The sequence below is a fragment of the Macaca nemestrina genome, chromosome 11 (assembly GCF_043159975.1).
Source record: "Macaca nemestrina isolate mMacNem1 chromosome 11, mMacNem.hap1, whole genome shotgun sequence".
Classification (NCBI taxonomy): Eukaryota; Metazoa; Chordata; class Mammalia; order Primates; family Cercopithecidae; genus Macaca; species Macaca nemestrina.
This window is the reverse complement of record NC_092135.1, coordinates 118,849,576-118,877,467: the sequence shown is the minus strand read 5'-3', so window position 1 is coordinate 118,877,467 and position 27,892 is coordinate 118,849,576. Positions and strand designations below refer to the sequence as shown.

General features: G+C 36.9%; 2 long non-coding RNA genes across 2 annotated transcripts in view; both read right to left on the bottom strand.

Moving 5' to 3' along the window:
- Window positions 1-270: 270 nt before the first annotated feature.
- Window positions 271-9,647, bottom strand: LOC105481286 (uncharacterized). The gene is made up of 3 exons (XR_986873.2): window positions 9,551-9,647; window positions 2,909-3,028; window positions 271-429 (listed from the first exon to the last, which is right to left on the bottom strand). It is a non-coding gene; the product is annotated as an uncharacterized lncRNA (long non-coding RNA).
- A 6,371-nt stretch (window positions 9,648-16,018) lies between these two features.
- LOC105481285 (uncharacterized) overlaps window positions 16,019-27,892 on the bottom strand; it is a 147,834-nt gene continuing 135,960 nt past the window's right edge. Inside the window, exon 4 of the long non-coding RNA XR_011609613.1 lies at window positions 16,019-17,462. This is a non-coding gene — a long non-coding RNA (uncharacterized lncRNA). The remainder of the gene's footprint in view (window positions 17,463-27,892) is intronic.

Here is a 27,892-nt window from a genome sequence, read left to right as displayed (position 1 = left end):
TGCCCACCTAACATGTGTTGTGTTAGGACTTAGAGGAATGTACAAAATCCACGATTCCGTACAATGCAGCCTACTGTGCTGGATATAATCATAGAATAGTAAATCCTGGAGGACTTTCTATTCAAGTGGTTTACAATATTCTTAGCATTAGAACTTTCTGCTCAAATGTATCCTTTTAAAATACATTTTAAAAGGTTATACATGAACATAGTCCAAAGGATCAAAGAGTCCTACAAGACTTGACTTGGTGTAAAAAGCAGCAGGCTGACTTAGAATCAAATCTTCTTGAGTTTGCTAAGTCCCCAGTTTCTCATTTCTTTTTGCTCTTGTATTGTTCTTCGTTCTCTTGGCCTGTCTCTTGGTCTGTTCTCTTATGCCTTATATTACAAAGTCAAAAAATCAAACCTGTCTTGTCATTTCTGCAAGGTTCTGGAAAGAAGTAGAAAAATAATTATGTTTATACTGCTATCATTTACCAAAAAGCAAATGTAACCATCTAAATCCCTAAATCCCAAAGACTCTCTCCTTATCAGGCATTCATCTCATCCCTTCAGAAGCCACTTGAGTCATCTCTTACCAAAGTTTTAAAAGCTCCTTGAAGTATTGGTTGAAAAAAACAATACAGTCATCTAATCTCAGCTTCATTTTGTAGATAAGCAAACTAAGACTCAAGTAAAATAAGAGTAGACAGATTTATACTGTGAACCACATCTTCTCTCTTCTTACCAGGTGCTCCTTCTATCATACCACATTGCCTTTACTTAAGTCAGAAAACAATGAAATTACTGGAAACATTATGACAGTGGTGGAGACAATCTAACCATTCATCACTTTTTCTTTCATTCAACAAATTTGGACACCTGCTCTGCACCAGGGATTATACTTGGCACTGAAGATAAAGTAACAAATATAACAAGCATGACCTTTACTTTACTCAGGTCTACATTTAAAGATTCAGAGGTCATTATCTGGGAGTTTGCAGGCTAGATTTGGCCAGCAGATGTGTTGTACTTTGCCTATCCATAATTTTATAAAAATAAAAATAAATGTATTGCCAATATTCATAAGTTGAGAAAATCATATTAAAGGCAATCTGGAAATCTGTCTTCGCTTGAAGAATGATCTAGAAAGACTGGGCCTTTAGTTTCTACTTGACATTAGTGTGAGATGTAGCAGTCCCTTTAGACTGAGCATGCACCCCTCGTGTAGCCCAGATCCCGCCAGTACATTTCCTTCCTTTATATTATCTGCCTTGTCTCTGTAGAAACTGGAATTTGTCACTTTTTTTCTAGTGGTTTTCAAATTATTCTCTGTGGAATCTTAGGAGTTCTGATGAGGGCCTCAGCTGGTCAGATACAGAAGGGGTTCTGTTTTGAGAGCCCCCAGCTAAACGGAGGTGGCCAGCAACCCTCCCCTAACAGAAAAGCAAGGGACCTGGACATGAGTGCGGAAGTATGCCTTTCACGGAATACTTTTGGACCTGATGGACAGCCTAATGCCTCATTTTTCAACCCATGGAAGGGGGTCCCTCACAAGGGAAACTTGTTTATACTGGAAGATGCCCTTGTAGCTCTTATGTGACCCGTGTGCAATTGCCTGACCATTGCTCTGGCAATAAGGACAGTCCCAGTCACGTGATGCAGGAATGAAGCGTCAGAGAGAGAGAGAGAGAGAGAGAGTGCACAGATTGAGGCAACAAGCAGTGTATATAAGGAATAGGATGCATATCACTTTAAGTTCATGGGCAAAGATTAGGTTGGTGCAAAAGTAATTGTGTTATTTTTCTTTTTTTTTTTTGCACCAATTTAAAAATAAACACCTGAATGGTCCCTTTAAAGGAAGTTTCTGGGAAGCAAGATGAAAGAGATGCCTCTAAGTTTTTATCTCTGACCATAGACTTGAGCCATCTGGGTGTAGTGTAGAACTGGAAACTGTGAAGGGTGACTGAGCCCTGCTTATGGCATGAAAAAACTAAACTTGTATTGAAAATAGATGTCCCAGCACTTTGGGAGGCTGAGGTGGGTGGATCACGAGGTCAGGAGTTCAAGACCAGCCTGGCCAAGGTAGTGAAACCCCATCTCTACAAAAAATAGAAAAATTAGCTGGGTGTCTGTAATCCCAGCTACTCTGGAGGCTTAGGTAGGAGAATCGCTTGAACCTGGGAGGTGGATGTTGCAGTGAGCAGAGATCATGCCACTGCACTCCAGTCTGGGAGACAGAGTGAGACTCCATCTCAAAAAACAAAAAAAAACAAAAAAAAAAAAGAAGGAGAGAGGAAGGAAGGAAGGAAGGAAGGAAGGAAGGAAGGAAGGAAGGAAGGAAGGAAGGAAGGAAGGAAGGAAGGAAGGAAGGAAAATAAATAAATAGATGTCAAGGCAACATAAAATTATAAGAATTCACTAGAGGTTCCTAACTCAGGCCTAATGGATTCCAACAGAAAGGCCCTGCTAAGCTCTTCCCTATTTTACATATTAGGCATCCATTTAAGGATTCTCTTTCACTAATGTATTCTGCTGAGGGGAAAAACAATTGAGCCCTGCTGTCTTGTAAGTATTTTAGCAGGTACTGTCGACAGTAATTACTGTAGAGATAGGAAAGAAACCAAACTCCAATATTCGATTCAGGCTTTAAGGAGGGAATAGGGCCAGAACTAACCCAAGGATAGGCCTGATAGAAGGCAAACATTTCAGATGGAGAAAAATAACCTTCGTCTTTACTAAGCAGCAAAAGGAACCAGCTACTCTTCTCAGAAGAAAGAATTCTCAGAAGGAAATGTGATACAAACATAGTCTACCTAATGTAGTGTCAAATATGTTAATAATATATACACAAATGGTTTCTAATCATGAAGATATTTTTCAAAGCATGAGTACAAGAAGATTTATAAAAACCCACAAATTGAACTTACCATTGTCAGCTAGATAGGTGGACTCTCAAATACTTTTTCTGAATAACTGTTCTGTTTATACACAAATACAATAACATGGGAGCTCATTTTCCAAGGAGCTTGGTGAAAGGGTATGTGCATCTGGAGAAGAGATTATGACTTCATTTAAATGAAACACACACACTCAATAAAGATCAAGGAAGAACTGGCTGATTTTAATTAAGATGAATTGTACCTAGTGCACTGTCACTACTAGTACACAACCACTCCTGTTCAAAGAAAAACAATATAATTTGTATTTTTATATTTTAGAAAATCAGGCTTCTCAAATATTTTAAAGATTAGGAGCCATTTAGTTGAATATTGCATTAAAATGTAAATATTATTTTCCAGCTTTTCTACTTTTAGCATTTAAATTGCCAGGTCTCACATAGAGACAATTGCTTATCCCATTATTGGCTTGATTTTTAAATACTGAGATCTGCCTACGTAGCAGTTTGTCTTTTTAATTCTTTTCTTCATTACTTCCAGGTCATAGCATCGAATTATAAAAGGTTTTAAATCACTCCTAACTCAAAGAGCCTATAATCACAAGACATCATCTTCTACCTCTTCTACCTATGTAGCAATAGAAAAACACACTGAGGTTCTCTTTCATGGATTCACATATTTTTAGTCATATCTGCATGTTAAAATTTACGGAAAGTTCACATGGAGGAGCTCACTTGAAACTACAGACTTCCAAGCTAAAAAGAGTATATTCATTTAAAAAATGTCAAAATGAATTTTTCCAGGGACTAAATGACTTGTCCAAGGTTGTATGGATCTTAGAGAGACCTGGGTTCATTGGCTGGCTCTGACTTGGGGCCCTAACTTCCCTCAAGTGTTAAATAGGTACTGAGAGTGTAGCAACCACATAGGGGTGTTAAAAAGACAAAATGAAATAAATTAAGGAAAAGCTTAGCATAGAAACGGTACCTAGCAGGGGTTTAATAAATGCTCCTTAGAAGTAGTAAAAGGATTGCAACTTGATTCCCAAGCATTGCATCTGATTGCCTCTCCTGCTTCCTATCCTTTGATGTTTCTAACGTGTTAAAGAATTCGGGAGTGTGTTCAGATTGAACATGGCCCAAAATTGCAGTCACTCATGCCTTGTGGCTTACTGAGTTAGCCAGGGAAGTGATGGTGACAAACCATAGCTACAGGATCGTTGGGGCACATACTTTGGTTGACTTCACGAAAGTTCTTCAAAACTTTGTTCATTTGTGAGGAAACATAGAATAATAAAAACACAGATTACAGGCTCATAAATGGTCATCTTACAAAGCTCCACTGCATGTTTGAGTCCCTTCAACACTGATTCTGGGGGTTGTACATTTTGTGCGTGGTTCCTTCCAGAGATGGGAAGCTCCTGCTCCCTGGGCAGTTCACTCCCACACAGATGGTTCCGACAATGGAAAGATGTACATTAAATGGAGGGAAATTCTATCACAAAGTCCATTTGTGCTGGTTGGAATAAATTAAATTCCTCTTTCTAAAGACATTCTTTCGAAACGTGAAAACAGTTCCACTGACTCATTGTTGAATGATAGCCAAGTAATTCAACAATTTCTCTTTAGACTTGGAAAAAGAAGAGCCTCACATTCCTGGCCAATTTTCTCTGAGTGCCCACTAGTGTATCCTTATCATTTGTTTAATATAATTTTAACTTTTACTTTAGAATAAAGGGGGTGCATGTGCAAGTTTGTTACAAAGGTATATTGTGTGATGCTGAGGTTTGGGATATAACAACCTGTCAGCCAGGTAGTGAGCATAGTACCCAATAGTTTTTTCATCCTTGCTCTCTCCCTCCCTTCCCATTCTAGTAGTCCCCAGTGTCATTCTTGCCATCATTATATCCAAGAGTACCCAATGTTTAGCTCACACTTATAAGTGAAAACATGTGGTATTTGGTTTTCTATTCCTGGGTCAATTTGTTTAAGATAATGGCCTCCAGATGCATCCAGTTTGCTGCAAAAAACATGATTTTGTTCTTTTTTATGGCTGCATATATTCCATAGTGTATATGACAGTTTTTAATCCAGTCTACTACTGATGGCACCGAGGCTGATTCCATGTCTCTGCTCACTGCTACAATGAACATATGAGTGCATGTGTCTTTTGGTAAAATGTTTCATTTTCTTTTAAATATATACCCAGTAATGAGATTCCTGGGTTGAATGGTAGTTCTTTTTAAAGTTCTTTGAGAAATCTCCAAACTACTTTCCATAGTAGCTGAACTAATTTACATTCCCATCAACAGTGTATAAGCATTCCTTTTTCTCCACAACCTCACCAGCATCTGTTGTTATTTGACTTTTTAAATAATAGCCATTCTGACTGGTGTAAAATGGTATCTCATTGTGGTTTCAGTTTGCATTTTTCTGATTATTACTAACATAGGAAACATCATTCTGGATTATCAGCCTTGGGAAAGAATTTATAACTAAGTCCTCAAAAGCAATTACAACAAAAAAAAAATTGGCAAGTGGAACCTAATTAAACTAAATAACTTCTGCACAGCAAAAGGAGCTATCAACAGAATAAACATTCTAGAGGATGGGAGAAAATATTTGCAAATGATACATCTGACAAAGGTCTAATATCTAGAATCTGTAAGGAATTTGACAAGAATAAACAACTCCATGAAAAAGTGGACAAAAGACATGAACAGACACTTCTTCAAAGAAAAGACATACAAGTGGTCAAGCTTGCTATGTTTTATAGTTCATGCTCCAAACTGAAAACAGACCCATGAGTGTGATATAAAGTGGACCTTCTTTGGGCTTAGTTCTATGCTTTGATCAAGGCGGCCTGTTAGTGACTATTCTTGACTCCCATTATGCTTACGTAAGGCAACTCGCTTTCTCTATTTAGGCAACTGTCGTCTCTATTTTTTTTTTAAATGCTGGACAATACACCTGGGTGACATCTCGCTAATCCTTTACTCACATGATGAAAACTGAGAGATATAAAGGATCATAGATACTAAGTAGTCCAAAGGTAGCAAACTAGCCCACAAACCCAGCTGATTTGGTATACACAGATTTGGCATGCATGAAGTCTTAAAGACAAATTGAAGCCCATTTTCAAGAGCTGCATACGTTGGCACCTTTAGCAGGGCAGTAAGACTTTTAATCCTGAATGACCACAATCACCTGGAACTGTCTCTTCTATCTATTTAGACCGAGCATGCTTGTTCCAGGTGCTTACAACTGACCCCCTTCACTGACTTCCATTACCAGCCTGCTCCCTGAATGAGTTGGCAGACCCATAGCGGTTTCAAGGATTTGTATCTGATTTCCCTCTACCTCCTCAACTTTTCTCTCATTTCCAGTCTGCCTTTGCTTCTAGCTTCACTTACCTACCTAAACGCACCCTACAGGATCAAATCTAGTTCTGTTGCTGCAACTCCATCTATAAGTGCTGATGACTCTAATTTTGGCCATTCTCTCAAACTCCAGATAGTCCTTCCAGTTGTTCCTCTTTCCCCAGCTATTTCTGTGCTTGTCTTCTCTGTGTGTGTGTCTACCTTTCCACATTCATGTCTTACCCAGCTCATCCAGAACAGTTCCTCTGGTTTCTGCTCTGTCCTGCCATATGTGTCGGACTTTGCTTTGTATATCTTCTCCTTGGTTGTCCAGAATGATCCAGTTTTGCCCCTGCCCTCATCATTTCTATGATTTTAGCTGTGCTCTGTATTTTCTCTCTTACAGAAGTTCCAACTTCCTTCTATTTTCCTCCACATCACTCACATCCTCTTTCAATACTGGCTCCTGTTTTTGTTCTCCAACCCACTGGTTTTCAAGTGAGGTTCCCAGACCAGCTGGAAACTTGTTGAAACTACAAATCCTTGGGTCCCACCCCAGACTTACTGAATCAGAAACTCTAGGGATGGGGCTAAGCTATCTCGATGTGATAAGCCTCCCTAACGATTTTGATTCCTGAGTTTGAGAATCACTGCGCTCCACCCCAGCAGTTCTCAGCTTTCCTTGACATCTGAATCTCCTGAGGAGGTGTTTAAAATACTCATCTCTGGGCACCACTCAAAAACAATTAACTCAATTTCTCTGGGAGTGGATCCAATTAGGGATATAGTTGTAGAAACTCTGCAGGTAATTCTAATGTAGAATCAGGGTTGCCTCTAGCCTGCCAAAATGTTGCCTTTTTGAAGCCTTGACTTGGTCCCTCTGTCTGTGAAGCTCTGCCTCCACTCCACATGTCTTGTTTTCTCTTTATTGCCATCAACTAAGAAAAGCCTTCCCCAGTCATCCTAACTCCAAGCATCCTCCCCGCCCCAGACACTTTCTGTCACTTTATCCTGTATTATTGTCTTACTTGTACTAATCTCTAATATTTGAAAAAATCATTCATTTACTTATTGGCCCTACTAGAAAATGAACTGCAGGGGACCAATGACTGTTCCTTTCAAGGCTGCATCCTAGCTCCCTAGAACAATGCCAGCACACGTAGCAGCTCGGGATATATTTGTTGCATGAAAGAACAAACAACACACACACAAACACCCCAACACCACATGCTATTTATTCCAAACCCTGTGCTTTCAATGCTCTAGTTTTCTTTGACTAAAATTTTGTTCTTTTCTTTGCATTATCTTTTATTTTATAATTAGCAGCATTCCCAAAAAGGTCTAGAACATTTGCTTCGATTCTTCTTTATCCACAATAAATTCTGTTTCCTAACATCATGTATGATGTTGTAACTATTCAATCTTTCACTTCTTTAAAAAATGTGCAGTGGATACTCGCCTCGGACATGAGTGGCAGAAGCACATAGACCAAGCTTTAGGTCTCTTTCTGTTTGCTTCATGGTGTGGATGAAGTGTGTTGCTGGGTACATGGGGGTAGATACTTTCTGAAGTGAATTGACTTGAGGAAAGGAAAAAAGCTTTCAGTCAATAGTTTTAAAAGCCAAGGGACCATTGAAGAGAGAGCAAGAATTAAAACAGATACAGGAAAGAGCACATCGTTCAATACAGAGATTGAATTAAAAAAAAAAAAAAAAAAAAAAAAAAACAAGGGCTGGGTGTCTAATGCATGTCCATGTATTGGGAATGCCTTGGTGGCTGCTATTTCCAGTTGGTCCCTCTTACTGTGCCAGCACTTTTGAAGATCTAGGTCTGGACAGAAATTCACCTGTACCCCTTAGCCATCCCTTCCCTTTCTCTCTTAAACTGTGCAGAAGACTGAAACTAGCATTCACATCAGGGAATGCTGGAACACCACAGGCAGCCATTGATTGCAAGTAAGCTGCTACAGAAACTCCCCTTTTATGATGCTACATTATCTCTATGAGAGCAATCAGAGCGATCAGCTGGAAATCCCTCAACACTGAGAAGGAACTGACTGGCTCACACACTGCTTCTCCTTGAAATAACTTGCTGGGAGACCAGTAGGGCTCTTCAGCACAAATCAACATCCTAAGGGATTGATCTGTTCCTCCCTAGGAGGGAATGCCTGCTGACTTTGGCTGGACAGAGCCAGAGAGGGGACAAAGCCTTTAAATGATGATTAATACATTGGGATTAGGATGCATTTGTCTTGTATCAGTCCAGGCAGTGTCTTCATTTTCATAACTTAGGATTCCTAATAAACCAGAGGTTAAATTACTTAGACATATTTACTCTTAGTCATACATTTTTATGCTTTAAGATCTAGGCTTGGCCTGACAAAGCTATGATGAGGCTTAAAATCATTTTACCTCTCTTCACTCCAACTTCTTTGTATAATCTGGACATTCAGAGGGTCGCTTCCCTAAAATCAAGAATTGTAGATGCATATGTGTCTTTATTTATCTTGGCTTTATTCATGCACCAGCTCTGCCCTCCACACCTTTAATCCACTCCTTCATCCCAAGAACTTGAGTTTTCCAGTGCTGCCTACTGAATGTCTATAACCTTTCCCCTGAGGCCTGCCCTCTCCTGTAACATTCCAGTTTCCGGACTTCATCTGGCCTCCTTCCTGGGTCAATTTCTTTAAAGCAAGGATCTTTGCAAGAGTTAACTTGATAACCTAATTTGCACTTTGTTGATGATCTAATATGTATGTTACCTTTCCAAGTACGTAACAGACATGCACTGAAAGACGTGTCTGAAACTCTATAATTCAAAGACTAAAAATAGGAACTTTTAGCAGTTTTGGATGTCAGAGAAACAGGGGAAGATTTGGTCAGTGGGCAAGGGCAAGTCAAGTGGTGGCGGTGTCAGTCACAACAGAGGAGCCACCTTCACTGTGTCCTCTTGGAAGAGACCTAATTAACATAATCCTACGTGCTTCAACCCATGCACAGCAGCAATGCATAATTCTTACACACTCCTGGGGCTAGAGACACTTGGCCCAGCCAGACTGAGGGACAAGGGCCTTTTTAGGTTCACAGAGAGGAAATGTAGAGAAAGTGAAGAGGGAGGAGAAAACCACCAGTTTGGAGACCTAGAAGATAAACTTAGTCTATCTTCTGAACACTTTTTTAATTCATTGAAATAAGTTATAGAGAATGACTTCAGGCACAGTTCAGTTCCATTTAACAGGTATTTACTGACAGCTAAGGCATAATTAATAGGGATAATACTACATTACTAATCAACAACACTGAATTAACACTTACCTTGTATCATGCACTCCACTGAGCATTTTCCATGGATTATTTCAATGGTAATTTCATCAGCCTTGTTGGGTGATAGGCAGTGACATGCTAGTTAACTGGCTCTCTGAGGAGAAAAGAAAAACACTCTAATTTGTAGCATCTGCTTATTGCTATGGTGTAAACATTCCTAGCATAGATAATTTAAAGCTACCAATAGCTCACAAAATTTCTGAGTATATTAAAGTTGGCCCACATAATTCCTGACTATTTAACAATTGGGTCTCCTAGCTAGTAGAAGCTGGTTCCGGCACACCACTTGTTGTAGATACCTTTACTTTCCCCTTTGTGAGGGTGACCAGGTCCTCCCAGTTTGCCTGGGATTTTCTTGGTGTTAGTATGTTTAGGAAAATCCCTCAATTCTGGAGGAACTGAGATTGTTGGTCACCCTACCCTTTTGCCCTCATGAATATGATTAGTACCCTTATAAAAGAGGCTTCAGGGGGTTGCTTTGCCCTTTCCACCATGTGAAGATGAAGTTAGAAGCTGCATCTATGAATCAAAAAGGGGGCCCTCACCAGACACCAAACCTATTGATGCCTGGATCTTGGACTTCCCAGCCTCCAGAACTGTGAGAAATAAAGCTACCCACTTTGCCCTGTTTCCTGTTATTTTGTTATAGTAGCTCAAATAGAGTAGGCCACCTTTGTACATATGAAGAAATTGGGAATTTAGAGAAACATGTCCAATATCACATAGGTAGTCAGCAGCAGAACTGTTTGCAGAACTTACAAGTTTGATTATGCAGCCTGTGAGCATCACTGCAACAGACAACAAGCTTTCATTCTTCAGTTGAGAAGGTCAGCCATGAGTGCAAAAACTATAAGAGAGGACACACACATGCACACGCACACACACACATTTCATAAAAACAGAAAAACTAAATTGATTTATGGCATTATTAAAGTATATTATATGTATAAGAGAATGAACCACAGCCTTGCCCAGCTGATTGCTTTATCGAATTCAAGGATTTAGCTCAGTGTCATTTTATTGAGATCCCCTGAAAAGAATTGTCCACAGTCTCCTAGCATCTGCACTAGTATCATTTACATAAATCCTCCACATTATGCAGTGGGTACAGATAAAGCCAGGCTCTGCTTCTCAGTACACAAGCACAGTAGTGAGAGCAACGCTCCATCTTTCAACATCCTGGGAAATTTTGTAAGTGAGGAAATTTGGCTTTTCTTAATATGCACTGTTGAATACAAGCTTCATTAACTATAACATAATCCCTCATTTTAGAAAATCATTTCAATGATTATTCCTAATGAGTATCAAGATATTTATATGAAAAGTAGAGCTTCTTTCCTTCCAAATTGAAACTCATGAACTCTAGTATATCCTTTAATTAGAATATCCTTCAAGAATAAGTCTCATGAATAATCATGTTAATGTTCCATTATTTTCTAAGTAAGATGAAGTTCTGTTTGGAAACTTTACATTTTGTTTTTCCATATCCGATAGAGGTTTTAATGAATGTTATTTGTAAAAAGCCAAATCATTTATTTAGATTATAGTGAACATCACTTTTGACCCCATAGACCCCTTTTAATTGGTAAAATAAATTATCTGCTACATAGAAATGAGTTATCCCAATTTTGTGAAATGCCATAAAATTCTGAAAGCATTAAAAGAGTGCAAAATGACATTAATTTACCCAAGCAATGTTCCAGAAGAGTTGGTTTAATACGAATATATAACATATAAAAATAGTGATTTTCAACACTCATGAACTATCTTAATATCTTAAGAATTTTCCAGAAACTCTTCCCAAATGCTTAAAAAAAATCTAATATATACCTCACCCCATTAACTTCAAAAAATAAGTATATGCCAATTTGGGCTTTTGTGTGCTAGAGAGAGACAAAAAATGAAGAAAGAGAATATGTTTAAGTTGGGAGTCACAAAATAGTAACCAGAAATAGATTTAAATTTTATTTCTCAGGGGGCCTTATGTCCCTGAGGTTTATTTTACTCTAAAATTGCAAAAATCTAATAGTGCAAAAGAGATTTAGAAAAAAAAATCTTGCAGAATATTAGATCTGATCCTTGGGGGTGAATGTCATCTAATTCAAGTAAGTAGCAAAAGAACGTATGTGAGGACAGGAGGGTAAGGAAACCTGGGAAGAAAGAGTATCCTTCCAATATAAATCAGAAATTTCATGTTTTGCATAAAAAAGGCATCTGCTATTTTTGTTTGTTTTGCTTAATGGTCTTGAATTAAAACTGATATCACTGACCTCACACATCTGATTTCAGAAAACTTGTTAAGAACAAGATATTATCACATTAAAATATGTTAACGGTTCTGTTTCTGGGATTGTTCAGGATTAGTTTTACCCATATGCTAAAACAAATTGGATGGTCCGGAATCACAGGTTATCACCTGAATTCAAATTTTGGCTTTAGGATCATTGTACCTCCAAATTTTATGCAAACGTTTTTCTGGGAGAATGGTTGAAATCTCTTGTCATTTTCTCATGGCAGTGAGAAACTCAACAAAATTGAAAACTCTCTGGTAAGACTCTCTGGCATATGATCTCATCAAATAATTTCATATATATGTATTCTTGTTACTTACTTGATTGCTTAGAAGATATACAATGAAGTTTTAAAATAAATCCTTCTCACTTTTTTTTACTGTATTTTAAGCTTATGATATAAAGCTCAAAAATGGAAGCAGATAGAATGATTCTAAATGTAAGAAATTCCCAAATAATTATTTTAATGTATTTGTCATACTTCTGAACAATATTCTCAAACCATACCAGCAAAATAGACACACATGTTACTAAGTTTGATTGTTATTAATGGTAGAGGTGACCTTTGGTCAGAGGCAATTATTTATATAACATGATTTAAGGAAGTTGTGAAGATGTTTCTGAACCCACAAATTCCCACTACTTTCTGGGCTGGAACTTCTATTACCATCCTTCTCTAAACCATCCTTCTCTGTTTCATCTGAACTATAAATATCTCTAGGGAAAAAATATTGTTTTAAATCTCATAAGCCATAAGTGCCTATCAGGACTTCTCATATTTTGAAATGGACAAGAGAGGAGACACATCAACACATGGAGGGGAAAGGACATTCCACTGAAGAATGACATAATAACGAAAATGACAGCCAACAAGGCTAATGGTGGGCTTCAGTCATAGACAGCAAGAGAGAAGGCACAGAGAAGCAGTATCAATGATTATCATAGGTGCCATGATTTCAAATATAGTAGAAATTGAAAGACTCATAAGAGAATTCTATGAAAAAATGTATGCCAATAAATTTGCAAACGGAGGTAACTGTAAAATTTTACACAAAATCATTAACTATATTATAGAATAGATAAACATGAAATGGTTAGACAAATAATACTATTAGAAGAATTGAATTGATAGTAAATGGTTACTTTTCATGTAGTAATACTTTTTCTACACACACAATGCACAAAACACCAGTTTCAAACTGTGTTGGCATCTCAGTGAACTTTTAAGGAATGCATGAATTCTGTCTTATTTGAACTATCTGAGAGAAGAGAAAAAGAGAGAGACCCATGCTTTTCAGAATATGTATCTAGTATATCTTTGATGCTTAAATCTGTTACAGACAGTTAAAAAATAAAATTACAGCCCAATCTTATTGTGAATGTAGATGGAAAAATATAAATAAAATATTAGAAAACCAAGTTCAAAAATATGTTGTGGTAAAATATCCAAGTATACATAATGCATACATTCAACTATTCAAAACATACAACAATGGTATTACATGTCAATATATTAATGTAATTCACCCATTAACACATCAGGAAATAGAAATCATATAATCATCTCAACTGTCATAGCAAAAGCAATTGCTCTATTCAATATTCAATTGATATGCTTTCAATATTTAATTGAATATGCTTTCTTTTCCTAGTAAATTTTATCTACATCAAACAGTACTTAATGGTGGAGTTCAAAAGCAGTTCTAATTAAGTCAGGAATAAGACAAGGATGCTTAGTATCACCTCTACTCAACATTTTACTAGCAGTTCTTTCCTACCTAATAATAAAGAAAAAGAAATGAACATGATAAAGAGACAATTCTCTATAAAGAAAATCCAAAAGAAACTAAAACAAAGAATTAAAATGTATAAGAGTTTTCATTAGGATTGCTGGAATTAATAAAAGCATTAAAAAGTCGTTTAAAATATTTTTAAAAGATACAGTTAAATAATATCAAAAATTTTAAGCAGCCTAGTAATAAATAAATGAACAAAAACAGAAGAATGTATAAAATACAATTAAAAGCTCCTAAAGAACCCTTGATTAAATAGGGACATATTCCTTATTTATGAATAGAGATATTTAATATCATGTCTATCCTTCCCTCCATATTAATCTATATATTTACATATTTTATAAAAATATCAAACACATTTTTGATGGAACTAAAAAAACTGTTACTAGAATTCATATTGAAGAATATAGTTCCAATAGCAGCCATGACAGTTTAAAAGAACAAACAAGGTTTGGAGACTTACGCTACCAGAGAATAAAAACTGTTAAAAGAGCTGCAGATTTAAAGCAGTGTATATTAATGGAGGAACAGATGAAGGACTTGATGCAACAGAATTCAGAGCTCACAGAAAGACCAAGCATGTCTCGGAATTTGGGATGTGACAAACACAGCATCACACATCCGTGAAGGATGGTGTTAGGCCAATTCATTCAACTGGTTTCTTTTTTTCTTTTTCCTTTTCTTTTTTTTTTGAGACTGAGTCTCACTCTGTTGCCCAGGCTGGAGTGCAGTGGTGAGATCTTGGCTCACTGCAACCTCCGCCTCCTGGGTTCAAGTGATTCTGCTGCCTCAGACTCCACAGTAGCTGGGACTACAGGCATGCACCACCATGCCCAGCTAAATTTTGTATTTTTAGTAGAGATGGGGTTTCACCATGTTGGCCAGGCTGGTCTTGAACTTCTGACCTTGTGATCAGCCTGCCTCAGCTTCCCAACTCATTTTCTTTACAGAAAAAATTAAATTAAATTTCTACTTCATATTATATCTCCAAATTAATTTTAAGGGATTAAAAAACAAAACAGGAAATAAACAACTTTATAATTATTAGATAAATGTTTAATAAAATTTCTTTTTAAACTCTGATAGGAATGTATTTCCTAGCTGAATACATAACTCAAAAAAATACAGATAATTAACACTAGCTGCATTAAAATGTAAACATGCTTCCCATAAAAGGAATAATGATCAAAGTCAAATAAGCAAAAGTTGGAGATAATATTCATAATGAGTAAAATAAAGGATTAGTACTCAAATTTGAAAATTGTCCTATGTGCTTATAAGAAATATTCAAGCTACCTTGTAGAAAAGTGGACATAAGATCTAGATAAGCAATTTACAGAAATGTCAGTCCAAAGGCAAATCATTCATGAAAGTGTACACAATCTAACAGGCATCTGGAAAACAAAATTTATTCCTTTTTTTAAAAACAAAATTATTGCATAACTATTCATTTGGCAAGATTTGTTTCAAGTATCAAAATATCATAAACTGATGAATTGTGAAGGAATAGTCACTGATGCTGCAAAAGAAAATTGTCCTCCAAAATGAGAGAAACTTTGGAGAACAACTTGGCAATACCTAGTAAGTTAAAAACCTGTTTGCTCTAGGATCCATGGCTGCAATTTCAAATATATATTACAGGAAAATCTTTGCACATATACATCAGGAGACTTGTCAACAATGTCTCTTGAAGCCTTGCTTACAATGGCTATAGGAATAAAAACAACTTAAATATCAAACAGTAGGAAAATCTATACATACATTATGGAAAATAAAAGAACACACCACAGTGATTAAGAACAAGATGGAGCTACTGGTTTCCATATGTAAATCTCAGAAGCATGTTTAGTGCAAAGAAGCAAGACAAAGACAGTTTTATAATTTTGTTTGTTTGTTTTGTTTGAGACAAGGTCTCTCTCTGTTGTCCAGGCTGGAGTGCAGTGGTGAGATCTCGGCTCAGTCCAACCTCCACCTCCTGGGTTCAAGCAATTTGTGCCTCAACCTCCCAAGTAGCTGGTTCGACAAGCGCCTGCCACCACACCGGCTAATTTTTATTTTATTTTATTTATTTTTTGTACTTTTTAGTACAGACAGGGTTTCACCATGTTGGCCAGGTTGGTCTCAAACTCCTGACCTCAGGTGATCCACCTGCCTCAGCCTTCCAAAGGGCTGGGATTACAGGCATGAGACACTGCACCCTGCCCAGTTTTATCATTTTAAACACTGGTTACTGGGTATATGAGAATTTTAATACTATTCTCATAATTTTTTGTATTTATGTTTACCATTTTTTAAAAGTGTTAATATATTATGTCCTCCTTCCATCCTTTATGTTGGTAAGTATTAAAATAATGCATATGGATGAAGAGCCTGGTTTGCTCAGTTGTGTATTTCTTATAAAGTTTCCTTGGTAATTCACAACTAAGCTGTCAGTTTTTGAAACATGCTATGAAATCGATAAATGGCAGGTATCCAGAGACTACAAGAAGTAGTCAAGAAATTACTGTTGCAAGAAAATGCCCCTGGTGAAAAGAAATCCATTTGAATCTCCAGTCTGCACTATCTTCAAATGATCTAAATACTGTCTTTTATAATGAAAGCTATATACTGCCAATATCAGGAAGGCATGACATAGTCTAGGCAATATGTGATTGGAAATAGTAACAAGGTTAAATAATAAAGCAACTTTTGCTGATTCATAGCTCGTTATATTATTAAATTATAAGGCATTAGAAGTTATAGAGCAAGTGGCAAACATTTGCTTTGGAGAAAATGCATATCATTTTCTCGTTTCTTTAATCTGATTCTGTAGGTAGACAGTTCCAACTGCTGAGCTTGGCACTGGTAATTTGATTCTTTTTAAGCCAAGTGAAACAGACAGAGGGTAGCTAAATTGACTTTTAAAAATAATAATTTACTCTGTTACGTTCACAAAATTTCACACTTTCCAAGAGTGATAATAGTTGTTCATTGGAAAAGATTCATATGGACCTAGGGCAGAGAGAAACAGGACACTTTTCATTTGAAGCAAGACACTGGAAATACATTAACATGAAAACCAGCAGCAGGAGATGCTGCTGGAAGAAAAAAAATATGTTAATGCAGCTGGTGGGTACAACGAATTTTTATGTTGACAGTCCTCACTGCTTAGTGATTCCAAGTACTGAAGATTAGAAATAGCTGAAAGCTTTGAGATTCCCAGTCCTGGCAGAATTGATGGAAAGGGAGCTTTTTGAATAAGAAAGGAAAGGAACATTAAACAATCGGGGGAAAGATACAAAAGACACCTATAATTAATTTACAGGTTATTAATTTGTCACTTTGAGCTGTGAAAGCATTTGTATACTTCCATATCCTATGAGTCTATTGTGAAAAAAGATGTATTCTGCTTAAATTGCACAGCTCAGTTTGCTGGGAGATCATTAGCAGTGGACCTTCACAAAAATGAATCCAGTCTTTAAGGGTGTCTGTAATGTGTTGCTCCCTCTTTCAGTCATCGGTAATTTTACAACATTTCCATGGATAGTGCCGGAATCAAGGCCAATGGAATATTTGCCAGAAGTACTAGGGAAAAGCACAGTAATTAAGGCAACATAGTAATTCACCTCAATTAAGAGGAACCTCCAGGACAAAGTTGGTTTTCTGATTTGCAGCAGTCAGTTGCTTCTACCCTTTGGGAAAATGTTTATCAAATCTGCATCACCAGTGTCACCAGCAGCACCCTTTGTGTAGCTTAGGATTTGTTTTCCAGCCTTCCCGTCACTAATCAGTTACATAAACCTTGTGCATTTCATTCCAGACTACCAAAATCTCCATCTGGAAAGAAAGTTTATTTTTGGTTAATTCATTTGTATTTGTATTTTTACAGTTTTTCTACTATAGTCTCTAGGCTACATATGTTTTCAACTCTCCGAAATACTTTCTGGAGAATTTCAGTAAAAAGAAAAACAAAGAAACATATTAACATGACCATGCCATTACTGACAAAAGGTCTACAATGAAAGGGAATAATCACTTGTAAAATACTATTAAACCCAAATTGTCCAGTAAAAAGCAAGAGGTCTCAATACTATCACACGAGGTAAGACAAGCAAGGAGTTGCTGCATGGCTGCTACATTCACCAAGCCTTTGGCATTCCAAATTCTAGAACCCTCCATTTCCTACTCACCTCTAGGTGTTTCCACACTGCAGGAAAATCCTTGGACTGGTTGATGGTGATGGTTAGGTGCAGTAACTATACAGTGGGACTTACAGCTGATAGCTTGCATTAGCAAGTGGATTACCACTCAGTTGATCCAACTACATCATTAAGTCAACCCAAATAACTGGACCATATACAGGGACAAGTTAATTTGCCATTTTAATGATAAAACCAGGTTAGTCAGGCAGTGATTTGGGATTTATTTACACTATGCAGGCTTGTTTGCCCCTCAACCATCATCAAAGGGGCTTAGCAGTTTCTACTGAACACTTCTTTCCCTTCCCTCACCTCAACCCCAATCAACAGCTTTTATTTTAAACCATTTATCTGTAGAGAGAGAGGGTGGATCTCTCTCCAACACTAATGAACAATTCATTCTGGCAAGAAAGACCAACACAAACAACCCTTAGGTAAAGTTCCTGCTTCCTAATGAACAGCACCTTTGGGCTCCACACTGCGGAGCCAAATAAATGACTCCATAAGCCCAAAAGCTCATTATTGGCCTGAAATAGGCTCAGCCTCAGGCATATGTGGCCATATTCAGATCATTAAGAATCTTCTGTTGCTCATTGCTCTCTCCTTTTTCTATTTAAGTGGCCAGCAAGGTACAGGTTTCCATCCTCCCCCACATCTGTAAGCCTATTTCTTATTCCATATTTTGCCATCTCTCTACTCTCTGCCTTGTGCTCCTTTTTTTTTTTTTTTTTTTTTTTTAGCCTATAAAAAATTAAGTCTTTCTCTCTCATCAATGACCCTATTTTTGAGGTTCACTAGTTGACATGTACACAGCTGGGGACTCACCCTTTTCATTGTCTTGCAAAGTCCACCACTGAGAGTCACAACCATGTCAGGAATTTGCAGCTTTCATGTCCAAGCACCCGCAAGTCCCACATGAGTTTAATAAGAAGATGTAGAGCTGAACCGAAATTGTTTCAGAGAACCTGGAGGGGTTCATTTAAAGCACTTCCTATCTCTAGCTCACACATATGCTACTGAACAAGTTCCCGGGAGAGTAGCACAGAATCTAAACCTTGGATGCATCTTGTAGATTAACAAATATTAACTTAACTTGTAAAATATTTTATTTTTCTGCTATAATGAGCATGGATGCCTTCAGAACCCATCTTTGTTTTTGTTTTTGTTTTTCTTCACTTGATGCTAAGGAAATAATCTTTTATTTTAGGCAAGATAATTAATTCATGTTATTTTGCCTATTAATTTTATTTTTACATCCACAGACATCACGATAAACAAGTCTATGTTTGCACTTTCCAAAAATTATTCTTTATAAAATTGCAATTACTGAAAGATATTTCAGGCTTAAGTTTTCTCACCAAGGCATTGCTTCCCGAAAATTAGCTCTAGATATCATGACATTGAAGTAAACATCTGTTCAACAGCCACGTTTAAGTTTTGTTTAAAATACTTTGGGGAAAGAAAAGTGTATTTTTAAGAAAATTATTTTGAAAAAATACTTGGCAATGGAAAGCCAGATGGAAGAGATAATTTAGAGAAGAAAACAAAGGTTAAAGACAAGCATTTTGCCACCCAGGCAGGTTAGAAAAATATAAAGTGGAGAGGAGAGAAGTTGAGGACCAGAAAGAAAACAGTTGGAGTTCTTTTGTTCAAGAAAAAAAAGAAATCATTGCGGAAGAGTGAGGAAATGGAGGAAGGGCATTTTTTCTCACTCATTCTGTTTCAGTTTAACATTTATCAGCACTTGTGATAACCTGGCTCGGGACTCTCCCCATTCAATCATTAAGTGAGACTTTATCAAACACTTTGAGTATTAGACATATGTTGAGTATGAAGAGGAATAACATATGGTCCCTCTAGCCTAAAAGAATCTTTCTTTGATCTCTCTAAAAAGGAGAATATACTTTATTAGAATGACACAACTGAAAAGACCAATTCTAAAGATACAGGTGACATACCAAAATGCAGGGAACACATCCAGTAAAGCAAAAGCTTTGACTGAGTTAGGCTTCATAATGGCCATCAGGGAGGAACTGAGGGTAAACAGGTAAAGGAAATGGGAGATTCTACTGGTAAGGGCACAAAATCATACTGTATTTATTTTGTCTTTAACACATTTTTCAAAAGTTGTCTTTAAAAACACTGTTGTGTGGTTATTTAATCTATTTTCCTAAATAGGTCTGCTTCTACTTAAACTTTTTAAAAGGGTAAAATGTTCATGATTAAGGAAAGAGAGCCAGAAAGCAAGATTGAACTCTTACATACTGCTTCCATTTGAGGAACCATAGCAAAGATGGCAGGAATGGGGTGTTGAAATTGCAAAAGTAAATAATGACTTGATAACAAATGTCAAATGGTGCCTAATGATGTGTTACTAAATAAAACCAATATTTAAAGATAATTTCCTCACTGAAAAAGTACTGGACATGTGCTCTTATTTTTACATTGGGTAAAAGCACTGTTTGCAGAGCTGCCTGGGTTTTTGCCCCAGCTTTACCACTAACTAACTTTACAAACTTGGGAAAGTTACTCAACTTCTTTGTGTCTCAATTCCCACGTCTGTGATATTAGAAAGACTTGTTCTGAGATCTTAGAAAGACAATGCATATGACATGTTTATAACAGTACATGACACACAACAAATGCTACAAAACATTTATTAGTAGTGATGATGATGAAGATGATGGTATCATTCATTGATTCTAGAACTATCTATTGGTTGCCTATGTATAAATCACAGCCCAGATTTTCCAGGATAAATCTTACTACATATAATGTTATGTACTTTCATATGAGTAAATTTACAGAAGCTTTTGTTTGTTTGTTTTTGCCAGATCATGAGACACCATTTCATAGATTTAGGACTATGAACTTCGGGGTCAAAATGGTCAATTTATAAATTTTGGAGTTAGCTTTGGCCAATATACTTGCTTTGCAACCTTGGACAAGATATTTAATATCTCTAACTTCTTAACAGTTTCCTCATCTGGAAAATGGAGCTAAAAATGATACATAGTTCAGAGCATTATTTGTTGATTAAATAAAATGACTCTTACAATATTCCTGTAAAAAAAAACTCACTTATAATGTTCTGCAGTTAATAAAGTTTATGGACATATAAGTATAATGATCTTTCCATGACAAGTCTTGAAAATATAATGCCTCAGTTCAAAGGATTCAATATCTAATTCTAATGTGGGGAAATGGAATTGGAGTAGACCAACAGAATTGGTCAGAATTGGCCTAGACCAATAGAATTGATCAGAATAGAATTGATCTGGGTTAGAGTTCTGATATTAATTGACTCTAGACTTTTGAAATGTCACTATTTTTATTGTCTTCAACAGTTCACTTGTATAATAATGAGAGCAAACTGAGTGACTTGGAAGGACTTCCCCAATTTAACATTTTGTAATGACATGGCTTAATGGGAGAATTAAGATACGATGTACAATCCAATGAGGATATTACACAATCAACTTTCCTTGTCTTATGTATTTATTTTCAGCATGCAAAACCTTATTCTAAAGTTGTACCCAGATTTTGAATGACTTATTTCTCCAGTTTGGGACTCCATTTTGCAAAGACAGCAAAAGGAATGGCAATGACATTCAAAAAGGAGAATTATAAACATATTATCATAAAGTTAATTGAAGCCCAATAATATACAACAAAATCACAAATGATGTATAATGGCATTCTGATTAAACATAAAATTTCTTCTCACTAGAGAACTGGTAAAATCCCTTAATTCAAAATGTATAATAAAATACACCTGTTTAGGTTTGAAAAGCTAACAAAATCCTTATCTGGGAGTTTCAGTTTCAGCATGATGGCGCCTAAGCACAAAACAGCCCGTATAGCCCATTGATTACAACTAGAAACTCATGGATAAGAAACAAAAAACAACTGTACAGGTTGCTTCTTAAGGGGACTCACATCTTGTAGAAATAAACCATATGTAGGTGAGTTTCACTTTTTTTTTTTTTTCCGCCTGAGGGAAAGCCCGAGTTACAGCAAAGCAGCAGTTAAGCTCCAAGAGAGATCATTTTCTTGCCAGAGAAACCAGGAAAATAGGTGACTGTGGGCTAGAGAGTCTGAGAGCAAATCTTGGTGGGGAGAAATCCAGAAGAGTTCTCTTATTTCTGTGTCTGAACCCATAGAAATCTCAGGTTCTATATACACATATAGAAGGCCCGAACCACAGCAAATATTTTAAAAGTGAACTGAAATTTGAACACAGCCCTAAGATGGATGAGCAGACTTTGCAGTCTGACCCTCATTGAGTTGATTTTCCACTAAAACATACTCCTCAGCATCCTCTAGAGGAATCAGAATCTAAGCAACAGAATGTACACAAGTTCTGGGATATGCTCCCAAATTCCCAACATGAGAAAACCAGGAAAATGTGATCAGTTTTCAAGGGACCAGGCAACTAGCAGATACCAACTCTGAAATGATCAAGGTGTTAGAATTATTCAATAAAGGCTTTAAAGCAGCTATTATAACATGCTTTTGAAGTTAAAGAGAATACACTTGACATGAATGGAAAGAGGAATTCTCATCAGAGAAACATAAACTACATATAAAAAAGCACCAAATGATAAATTTCAACCCCAAAATGGAACCTGTAACATGAAAAAAGTCATTGAATGGGATCATCAACAAAATCGAGATAAAAAGGAAAAACTCAGTCAATTTGAAGATGGAGCAATGGAAATTGTCCAATATGAAGAAAAGAGAGGGAAGTGAAATGGGTGATGGGGGAGAAAACAACTTCAGGAATCTGCAAGATGATATTTAAAAATTCAAATGTACACATCACTGGAGTGTTTGAAGTAAAATAAAAAGTTTGGAACGGAAGAAAGTATGAAGAAATCATGGCTCCAAACTCCCCGATTTTGGGGAAAGACATCAATTTAGAGATTCAAGGAGTTCAGTTAATCTCAAGCAGGATAAACTCATTGAAAATCATGCTTGTAAACATCTTCATCAAATTGTTGTAAACCAAAGACAAATATGTACCTTGAAAGTGGCTAGAGAGAATGACATATTATGGACAGTGTAGTAATGACCTAATTGGTCATGGACTTCTTATCAGCTAATGTGGAGGTGAGAAAACAGTAAAATGACATCTTTAAATCGCTGAAAGAAAAAAAAGTGAAATCAGAGTACAATATGTAGTGAAAATATTCTTCAGAAATGAAAGTGAAATGAAGACATTTCAGATGTAGAGAAACTAAAAGAATTTCCCACAATCACCTTTGCTCTACAGATATTCAAGGGAGGGTGTATAGACTGAAGGAAAATTATATCCAAGGGTAAGTTGTTTCTTCAGAAATAAAGGAATAGCAACATAAATGGTAAAAATATGGGTAAATATAATAGAGTATATTATCCTCTTAAGTTCCTTAAAATATGTGTAATTATAGAATCAAAAATAAAATTATTGAATGGGGCAATATATGTATGTATATATAAGTAATGTACAAACTATGTACATATGTATAAGTACATAAATGACAAATGTAATATAAATGTCTATATTTGAATGAGGTAGTACAATATAGATAGCCTTAACAGGTTAGATATGTATATTTTAATCACTAGAACAACCACTAAGGAAAAATAAAATCCAAAACAATATAGCCAAGTAGTGAAAACTTAAATTAAAATGTTAAAAAATATTCAGGCATTCCAAAGAAAGGAAGAAAAAAGGAAACAAACAGAGTACACAGGAGAAAAACAGAAAACAAACAATAAAATGGTAGAACTAAATCAAACAATATTAATAATTACATTAAATGTCAAATGTTCAAAAACTACAATTAAGAAGCATAAATTAACAGAGTGGATACTCAAGCAAGACTCTATTTTATGTTTCCTATTAGAGACAATATAAAAACACAGACAAGTTGAAAGTGAATGAAAGGGAAAAAAATATACCACACAAACAGTAAGCAATAAAAGGCCGGACTGACTGTTTTGATACCTAATAAGTATACTTCAACACAGAAAGTAGTACTACTTATACAAAGGATTTTTTTCATAATGATAAAAGAGAAATAACAATTATAAATGTGTAAGTGCCTAATAGCAGAGCCTCAAGATACATGAAGCAACAATCGACTGAATTAAACAGAAATAGACAAGTCCACAGTTAGAGCAGAAATTTTTATAACTACCTCTCAGCAATTGATAACACACTAAACAAAAAAATTAGCAAAGACGCAGATCAGAATAACATTATTAACTGTCTTGATCGAACTGATATTTATAAATGACAAAAAGAGCATATACTGTGTGATCCCACTCATAAAAAATTCTAGAAAATATAAAATAAGTATAAAAAGAAAATCAGCCAGGTGCAGTGGCTCACACCTGTAATCCCAGCACTTTGGGAGGCCAAGGCAGGCAGATCACCTGAGGTCAGTTCAAGACCAGCCTGACCAACATGGTGAACCCCATCTCTACTAAAAATACAAAAATTAACCAGGCATGGTGCTGGATGCCTGTAGTCCCAGCTACTCAGGAGGCTGAGGCAGGAGAATGGTGTGAACCCAGGAGGTGGAGCTTCCAGTGAGCTGAGATAGCACCACTGCACTCCAGCCTGGGCAACAGAGTGAGACTCCATCTCAAAAGAAAAAAAGATCAGTGATTGCCTGGGGATGGGATAGAAAGAGTAATAGGTTGCAAATGAGCATGAAGGATCCTTGGAAAGTGATTAAATGTTTTTATCTTGATTATGGTGATGCATTCATGGATATTTGTACAGGTAAAATCTCATCATATTGTTCAACATAAACATGTAAAGTTTATTGTGCTTTACTTATATCTCAATAAAGTCATTTAAAAAGACCTTATCTGGCCAGGTGTGGTGGCTCATACCTGTAATCCCAGCATTTTGTGAGGCTGAAGTGGGTGGATAAATTGAGGTTGGGAGTTGGCGACCAGCCTGACCAACATGGAGAAACCCCATCTCTACTAAAAAAAAAAAAAATACAAAAAATTAGCCAGGCCTTGTGGTGCATGCATGTAATCCCAGTTACTCAGGAGGCTGAGGCAGGAGAATTGCTTGAACCCAGGAGGCGGAAGTTGTGGTGAGCCGAGATCATGCCATTGCACTCCAGTCTGGGCAACAAGAGTGAAACTCCGTCTCAAAAAAAAAAAAAAAAACAAAACCCAAACCACCTTATCCTAAGTAGATGTTCATGGCCTTTATCAGACCGCCAAAGAAATCCATGGCACAAAAAAGAGGTTGATTAATCTTGGATTGGGTGGTAAATTTTTTATTACTAGCAATGTTCCAGCTTTACACAATGAAATTTATAGCTTACCTCAGAAGCTGGGCCATATTTTAATTAATCCATTCATTTATTCGACATTTACTGAGCAACTGCTACATGCCACTCAATGCAAATAATGCCCACTAGAATAATTTATATTTAGCGTCTGTTCCATTGTTTATATTATTTCATTTCTACATTATGATTTGGAGTGGCAAGACATCCCCTTGTTAAGTGACATCACATGGCAACTTCATATGCTCTTTGCTTTTAACGATTGTCCTTAGGGAGCATTTTTGTCATTTACATACCCAAGAACTCATCATCAGAGAAATTGAGTATTCCAGAATTGCCGCAGTGAAGACGTGACCATCCTGGAACTTGTTCTGGGGCCAGCCCAGAAGAAGCTAGAATGGCCTGTAACACTTGGCTCCTCTGGTTTTACATTGGGGACAGGACTAACTCAATGCAGTAGGCATGGATACGTATACCTGGAGGCCCAAACTGCTCCCTTAAGATGGCAAGTTGCTTTGGATCCCAAGTCATTTGCCAGAGGCTGCCATTCTAGCATTTCTCAGAATACTTTTGTTTGGTCGGAAACATGCAAAAATATCTGCTTTTCAGAGGATATGATATTTAGAACTATGAAGATTTGGTGAACCTCCAAACAAATTAGTTTATTTTTTATATCCTCTCTTTCAGAGTTCCTCTACCCAGGAGACTTCCTATAGACACAGTAGAGTTACTGATTTCTGGTTTTAGTTCAGTGTTTTTTATCTCCAGAAAAATGCTCAATCATAATAGCCACAGTGGCACATCCTATGTAGCTGACAGCCACTGTTCTAAATGCTTTGTACATACCTACATATTTAATCCCACAACAATGATCAGGTGCTATTATTTTCTTCATCAATAGAGATGAGGAAATTGAAGCTCAGAGAGGTTAGGTAGATGATCAAAGTCACACAGCTGGTAGTTACTGGAACTGAACTTTGGACTCAGTAATCCAGCTCCAGAGTCCATGCTTGTAATCCCTAGGCTGCACTGCCTTAACCCCACAGGCTAGTACCCTGTTGTTTCTGTTTTCAGTAGAGTAAGAAGCAAACAGAAGAGAGAAAATGTTGGGGAAAGATTTTTGTAGAACCTGTCACATCACACTTGGGAGTCATCTATCTTTATCCACACATAAAGCCAGCAAGAGTATAATGACCCATGAATTCATGAGCTCTTCTCTATATTTGAAATATTACAGAGTAGCAATGGAATCCCCTTAGCCCATTGACTGACAAGAGGCATGCCGATCCACTTCTTAAAACACAGTTACAAATGCCAGAGGATGTACACACCATGCCCATCAATCCTACTCTACATTCACTGAATAGCCCAGTGATGCCAACTCTATGAAATAATGGCTTCCAAGTAATCAGTTGTAAACAGAAACATGAAAATATTATAACAGATGCTGAAGTCTACACATTAGGAGGCAGTCTGTGTGTCTGAATAATATTTACTTCAAGTTAATTTAGGCAACTGGTATATTTTTGACCTTAGTTTTAATAAATTTTACTATGGAAAACATATATTTCCAACTTCCTAGAATTCACTATTCACTAAGCGTGACTGGTGGGGCATAAAGTGGAAATGTAGAGATTGAAGTAGGAATTAAAACAGCGCTAACCCTATCTCCATGTATTTCTATACACACACACACACACACACACACACACACACACACCACACACACAGGCTAAAACAAAACCATTCAGAATTTTTACATAGGTTATCAAGTGAAGCAACTGAGAGTAGATTCAGTTCAAAAACAAAAGCCACAGACCAAATCTGAGGGTCATTATTCTAGTTCCCACGTAAGCTTACTTGCCTACAGTTCCCATTTAAATCTTAAAAATTTTATAGAGAAATGTATATCAATTGTATATCCCATTATGAACAAAATTCTCTCTAGAATAATAATACACACATACTTACTTATCTAAACTGCACCCTTTTGTTTAATATAAACTCTTGATAGGGTAAACCAAACAACAAAAAAAAGGACAGATCTCAACCTAAGAACGTAACAGTTGGTGTGAGCAGAAGAATGGTGGCAATTATTAAGGAAAAGGGGGAAACTGTCAACTCTGATAAGGAATTGAGTTGGAAAGGCGGGCAGTTACAGATAGGACCAGAAGTTTTGAACTTGGTAGGTAGGCAGGAAGGAATGAGTTAAATTTCACACAGCAGGAAGCGCTGTTTATGGCAGTGAATACCCAGAGGAAGGGACAGGCCCAGGGAGCCCAGATGAGCACAGTTAGAGCCTTTGTAGCAAGGAAGTGGAAATGAGTGGGGGTAGGAGTGGATAGGCGAGGGTTATAAGTGATCCCTACCCCTCCTAAATGTGCAGGTAGAGTAAGATAGTGAAAGAAGACAAAGGCTGCTTCAGTTAAACATATGGTTGTACAGAAACACACACACACATATGCTTGTTATACATCTGTATACACATTAAGTAAATGATAGCATCATAAAGGTTTTCATTTATGCAATACTCGCTTCATGCCAGTGGGATACTCCACTAAGGAGAATTTTATAAATGTCAGATGTGTCAAAGGGTGATTCTTCCATAAGCCACGCACCCATTTTCCAACCAGGCAGAGCACAATGTTGACACCCACATGGGGTGTGCTCTGATCCTCTCCCCAGGCACCCTCCCTGCTTTCGCAGCTAAGGGGAGGGAGAGGAGTTATTTTCTCTGGTTTCTGGGAGAAGGAAGGCTAACACAGCA